Source organism: Dreissena polymorpha, chromosome 1 (genome assembly GCF_020536995.1).
Source record: "Dreissena polymorpha isolate Duluth1 chromosome 1, UMN_Dpol_1.0, whole genome shotgun sequence".
NCBI classification, from domain to species: Eukaryota; Metazoa; Mollusca; class Bivalvia; order Myida; family Dreissenidae; genus Dreissena; species Dreissena polymorpha.
In genome coordinates this window covers 19,879,361-19,886,511 of record NC_068355.1, presented here as the reverse complement: position 1 = coordinate 19,886,511, position 7,151 = coordinate 19,879,361, and the positions used below count along the sequence as shown (strand labels likewise).

Genomic DNA, 7,151 nt, shown 5'->3' with positions numbered 1-7,151 from the left:
CAGATACTATCCAAGGCCTTTAACATTGTCGAATATCAAATGACCTTAACTTTATGAAAGCAAAATCGGTACAACCAAATATTTTAAGGCAAGTATTTTAAGGTTACCGCACTGAAAGGGTTAACAGTTTGAACTTGCGTCTTTCTGAAGATTATTTCAGCCATAAGTGCAACCTTTTAACACAGTAAAATCTTGCTTCTTTTTAAAGAATATTGCTGCCATTAAAGGGATACCATAAGAGTGTTATGTTGATGTTGTTTTGATGAAGTTATGGGCCTTTGACTAATAATTTTCTGCTGTGTGGCTTCAAATAACAACCAAGGGAATAGTTGTTTGTGCACCTTATATTATTTCGTTATATTTTATTATTTTACATTTACTGTATGCACATTATGTTCTTTTTTTGCCATCTTTTTATTTATTTTAATTATTTCTTAGTTTTAGAAATGAAGGACGGTAAACCAAAATTAAGACAAAAAGTGGCCCAGGAGCAGTTGCAGGCTGTTTCTCCATGGCAAGAAGTAAAATGTGTTCCCCCCAAAAAAATCCTTGATTTTCACAATTATTGTGAAAAAGGACAAGAAATTAATGAGTGTTTTTCAGTTTTTTTTTAAGCAACTTTCTGTAAGAAGAGTCATGATCAATAGGAAAAAATGTGGAAGATCCACGGTGTTGTTTGATTCACAAGAAGACCCAACAGATGCGTTAAAAAGGAACATGAGTACCTGTAGCTTACATCTTCTTTGTTTTATAGCAACTACTACTGATGTGCTGGGCAGATTTTGATGAAATAGTCCTCTGGTGGATAGTCTAATAAATTGAGCAAACAGAAGTCGAGATGCTTAATATAAGTTTTGAGATGAGTAACTAAGCCCATGTGAATCAAACTCCAGAAGAAAAAAAGAAAAAATTAATTGCAGAAGACGAGATGCTTAATATTACTACTGACTTTGTTCAATATTAATCATAGTCTTAAATACTGTATTCACTTTCCTTGTATCTATTTTGATTAATATTCTAGTAAAGTAATAAATACTTTGAAATGAATATGCAAATGATTATTAAATCATCATGCAAGTACTGTTGAGTGTTGTTCATTTGCAAATGAAATTGAAATAAATTACAAAATTAAGGTGTTATACCAGTAATGTAATGCCACAACATGCATAATGAAAAGAAACAGTGTGTTTGCACGATTGTGACCATAACATAATTTGCCTTCTTCAGAATGGCGAAGAAGAAAGCTGTCTGCAAATAAGCGGCTATAAAGGTACTCACTAATCTTTGTTTTAACACAAATGTAGCCATATTATGCACCGTTATAGTTCATGCGAGTCCATAATTTGGCGGCAAATAAGCCTTGGCTATCGAAGCTGGACAGCCCTTCAAGAAATGCCGTTCCCGATAGACAATGTAAGAGACACCTAGGAGCTTTTTTTAGCAACTAACAAATGCGCATTATGAGCTTTTGTGCGTCTTGTGTCATTTGTCGAGTATTGGTTGTTGTGGTTTGTCGCATCCCTTGTCAAATAAAAACGCACTTTTTATCAAAACACACATTTAGCGCACTTAAAAGTGCGTTAATTGTGTGTTTTTTGTTAATATGTGCGTTTTCAGTGATCAAAAGTGCATTTAAGTGCGCTTTTTGTGCGTTTTTGCTCTTCAAGTGCGTTATTTTAGTGAAAAAGTGCGTTTTTTGTGTGTTTTCTTCATCTGTAAGTGCGCTTTTGAGTGTAGATGTGAGCAAAATGTGTGTTTTTTATCTAAGAAGAGCGTCTTTTATTTAGGAAGTGCGTTTTTTGTGTGTTTTCTTCATCTGTTAGTGCGCTTTTGAGTGTAGATGTGAGCAAAATGTGTGTTTTTTATCTAAGAAGTGCGTCTTTTATTTAGGAAGTGCGTCTTTTATCTAAGAAGTGTGTTTTAAGGTTTACAGATGTGGGTTTTTTCTCACAAAAGTGCGTTTTTCGATTTTGATGTGCGTCTTTTTTAAGTCTTTCATAAGTGCGTTTTTATCATATGATCTGTTTTAAAAGGATGTATCTAAAAAGACACATGTTTAACACACTTCTTAAAAAGTGCGTCTTAAACAACCGTTTAGCAAATGTTGTACAGAAATTGAACAAGAAACAAAATTGTTGCAGGCTCTAACAATTTATTTACATCAAATGATTAAACATAGACATATATCTCAGTAACCTGTAATAATATAAGGGGCAGTTTGAATAATTACTGGTTGTCCATATTAACCTGTTTAATGTTTACATACTTTATCATACAATTTCAATGCATACCCTATTGCTTACGTTTTAATCTCAAACATTTCTAAAAAATTCCACCTAAATCAGACTGTGTGTAACTAATTAAAAATATTGAAAGTGTCAAAAGTATTATGTGGGCTTGATAGTATCAATTATATTTCCTCAACATAAATAAGTATTTGAACTTTCTTATACTGATATTTATACCCTAATACAATTAATGTCTACCACATTGACCATAAACATACATTTTAAAAGGCAATTAAAATAATATTTATACTATTAATATTATTTGCTAAAACCATTCAGCATGTTATATTTAAATATTTACAATTAAATATAATGTGTTAAGGGTGCTGTGTATTATTCAATAAATATTTTGGTGTTGAAATGACTGCCTTATCAGTATTTCTCAAATTATGCAATTTTTGGCTTAGACACAGCATGGTATCAGATAAGAGAATAGCCAGTCCCTATCAGTCCTCCATCTAAGCCTAACTAAGGGGTGTTGATATACTTTTGATTTGTTCAGGCACCATTTATTTGAGAACCACAGATAGGAAGTTATTTTTTTTAAACAAGCAGCATCAGCAACTGACTTTAAGCTAGAATTAAGACTTATTATTTTAGTGTAAAATGTCTTGAAATACTTTCAGCATGAAGTATTGTGTGATGAAAAAAATGTGAATTTACTACAATGTGTAAATCAACAATAAAGGAGATTAAAAGTGGGTGGTTAAAGACATATAAAGTGATATGGTCTAGTTCAACAACTGCCTGTATTTTTGGAATACTGAAGAACAGTCTGTTGTAACAGGTTCGTATTTTAAATTCTGCATCCCTTTTTTATTTAGTTTATTGAATTAATAATGATCATTATCATATTTATGTATTGTCACTGGGAAATGTAAATGGATGAGTAAATGTAATGCAATTTTAAAGAAAAACAACACCATTTGAATTATTATGGCTGTATTTTATGGTTATTGTCATCTTAAAGTTATTTATACCTATTTTTGGTCATTAATGAACAGATTTTTCCCCCATATTAAATGAGAACTTTTAAATTTATAGGTTAAACCCCATGGAAAGAATGTGCATCATCGCATCGCCTGCCAAAAAAGGGAGCAAAAAAGAGACTACCTGATGTATGGACTTGAATACCAGGTTTTACCCTGCACAAGCTGGCCGACATGAGGAGAACAGGAGTGGGAAAACCGCACCCTCTTCTTGACCAAGAAAAGCTGGATTTGTTTAGAGGTAAAACTATACAGGGTACTGGTTATTGCATTTTAAAGGTGTCACACTTCCGGCCAGTCCACACAGCAAAATGAGACCACGTATCTTGGTACATTTTCGAACAGTATTTTCTATCAAACATATTTATTTATGAAAAGCGTTAAGTCACATGTGATCAGGGGATTAAAATTGCAAAATAAACAACCAAAAACAACAAGCAAACAAACTAGTTTTGATTTAAATTTATAATATTTATAGCAACAAGATTACCATAACAGCAATATTCAACACTTACATTATAAAATATCTTTCAGGACCTGATCAAATGAGATCATGCACGAGACGCATCGCGCAAAGGCCATGACAGTATAATTGTTGCAAAGAAGTTTGACCGGCTAGTGGCAGACTTGGAGAGAAAGATGAGAGCTGCACTCCGCTGCCTCAAAGAAATGCTGAAAGGCCTTGATTGATATGCATCTTTCTTATGTATATAGCTGTTCCTGTGTATATACTGTACATGTTATTATAGTATGCTATTATTTTTTGTTTATTTATAATCAAATTATGTTTATATTTATTTCATCAAATTGATATTGATATTTAATTACTCATGTATGTTAAAAAATGTTGGTGTACATTAAAGTATAAAATTGAATTATCTTGTAATTATTAAAATACACAAATATATATGTCTATATAATTATTGGTTTTTATTGCATATCTGAATTAAAAAAAACTTTTAACAGCATATAATTGAATCAACTGTTAAGGCAAAAGATGCACCTTTAACGCACATGTGTGCTTTTTGTGAGTGCGTTTTTTGCTGCCATTCATTTGCGTAAATTGTGCGTTTTGTGTGGGTTATAACTGCGCTTAACGTGCATTAAATGTGCGCTTTTTGTGAGTTAAATGTGCGCTTTTTTATTTAAAAAGCGCACATTTAACGCACATAAAAGCGCACATTTAACACACATGTGCGCTTTTATGTGGGTTATAACTGCGCTTTTCGTGAGTTAAATGTGCGCTTTTTAAATAAAAAAGCGCACATTTAACTCACAAAAAGCGCACATTTAACGCACTTAAAAGCGCACATTTTACACACATAAATGGCAGTCAAAAACGCACTTATAAAAAGCGCACGTTTAACGCACATTTAACGCATATAAAAGCGCACTTTAACACACATGTGCGCTTTTATGTGGGTTATAACTGCGCTTTTTGTGAGTTAAATGAGCGCTTTTTAAATAAAAAAAGCGCACATTTAACTCACAAAAAGCACACATTTAACGCACTTAAAAGCGCACATTTTACACACATAAATGGTAGTCAAAAACGCACGTTTAACGCACATTTAACGCACATAAAAGCGCACATTGAACACACTTATAAAAAGCACACGTTTAACGCACATAAAGCGCACATTTATCCACAAAAAGCGCACATTTTCTTGTTTGTTTGTTTTTGTTAAAAACTCACTCGGTAAGAAAAAGCGCACAAAAAACGCAGTGCCAATACCGCCACGTTTAACGCACGCAAAACGTACGTAAAACGTACATTTCACACACTTTTTTGAGAAGGGATATTAGCTCCTTACCAATCAAGGGGTAACTAAGAATCACTTGCGTCCAATAACAAGGTTTACATGTAAATTATAAGTGCTCAGGGTGAGCTTCTATGGTCCGCCTGCCTGTTAAGGCGTCTTCGTACATCGTGCCCTATCAAAAGATGGCTTGTTGCCTATGTGAGTCTACCTACATGACTATTAGATGAAGTGTGATCCATTTTCCAGTCAATTGATTTTTGGAGAAGTTATGAGCTTTGAATTAAGGATTTTGTTTCTAAAATAATTGTTTTCAGGAGATTTTTTTACAAAATAATTAAGATATTTAAGATATTAAGCTGATTTTTTGGACATGGGTATACCTACAGATCAAGTGTGATTTTCGTTCCAGTCAATCGATTTTGGCAAAGTTATGGTCCTTGAATCAAGAACATTTCTATCAAATAATTGTTTTCCAGAATTTTTTTATGAAGGACTTTCAGATATTTAGCTGATTTTGTTATTTGAGTCTACCTATATGACTTACAGAGGAAATGACAGTTTTGTTCTAGTCCATTGATATTTGGCAAAGTAATGGGCTTTGGACAAAACTGTTTCAGATAATTAGCTGATTTGGGTGTCTATCTACATGCCATACAGAGGAAGTGTGAGTTTTGCTCTGGTACAGTGTTTCGCAAACTTATGGGCATTGGACCTAGTTATTTTCTATATGATAAATGATTTTCCCTAGTTTTTTTTAACAAAACACTTTCAGATATTGAGCTGATTTTTAGTGTCTGAGTCTATTTACATGACTTTCTGTTAAAATCTGTGTTTTGTTCTTGTTTTTGGCAAAGTCATGGGCCTTGGACTAAGGAATTTTCTTTGAAATTACACTTTTGTATTTTTTCCTTTAAATGCTTTCAGATACTGTCCAAGGCCTTTAACATTGTCGAATATCAAATGACCTTAACTTTATGAAAGCAAAATCGATACAACCAAATATTTTAAGGCAAGTATTTTAAGGTTCCCGCACTGAAAGAGTTAACAGTTTGAACTTGCGTCTTTCTGAAGATTATTTCAGCCATAAGTGCAACCTTTTAACACAGTAAAATCTTGCTTCTTTTTGAAGAATATTGCTGCCATTAAAGGGATACCATAATAGTGTTATGTTGATGTTGTTTTGATGAACTTATGGGCCTTTGACTAATAATTTTCTGCTGTGTTGCTTCAAATAACAACCAAGGGAATATTTGTTTGTGCACCTTATATTATTTCGTTATATTTTTTAATTTTACATTTACTGTATGCACATTATGTTCTTTTTTGCCATCAATTTATTTATTTTAATTATTTCTTAGTTTTAGAAATGAAGGACGGTAATCCAAAATTAAAACAAAAAAGTGGCCCAGGAGCAGTTGCAGGCTGTTTCTCCATGGCAAGAAGTAAAATGTGTTCTCCCCAAAAAATTCCTTCATTTTCACAATTATTGTGAAAAAGGACAAGAAATTAATGAGTGTTTTTCAGTTTTTTTTAAGCAACTTTCTGTAAGAAGAGTCATGATCAATAGGAAAAAATGTGGAAGATCCACGGTGTTGTTTGATTCACAAGAAGACCCAACAGATGCGTTAAAAAGGAACATGAGTACCTGTAGCTTACATCTTCTTTGTTTTATAGCAACTACTACTGATGTGCTGGGCAGATTTTGATGAAATGGCCCTCTGGTAGATAGTCTAATAAATTGAGCAAACAGAAGTCGAGATGCTTAATATAAGTTTTGAGATGAGTAACTAAGCCCATGTGAATCAAACTCCAGAAGAAAAAAAGAAAAAATTAATTGCAGAAGACGAGATGCTTAATATTACTACTGACTTTGATCAATATAAATCATAGTCTAAAATACTGTATTCACTTTCCTTGTATCTATTTTGATTAATATTCTGTAGTAAAGTAATAAATACTTTGAAATGAATATGCAAATGATTATTAAATCATCATGCAAGTACTGTTGAGTGTTGTTCATTTGCAAATGAAATTGAAATAAATTACAAAACTAAGGTGTTATACCAGTAATGTAATGCCACAACATGCATAATGAAAAGAAACAGTGTGTT

The 7,151-nt window shown here is 32.6% G+C and overlaps 1 long non-coding RNA gene across 1 annotated transcript; it reads left to right on the top strand.

Annotated features, from left to right (window-relative positions):
• Window positions 1-2,094: 2,094 nt before the first annotated feature.
• On the top strand, window positions 2,095-4,081 carry LOC127873426 (uncharacterized). The gene is made up of 3 exons (XR_008046143.1): window positions 2,095-3,075; window positions 3,333-3,518; window positions 3,812-4,081. It is a non-coding gene; the product is annotated as an uncharacterized LOC127873426 (long non-coding RNA).
• The last annotated feature ends 3,070 nt before the right edge of the window (window positions 4,082-7,151 follow it).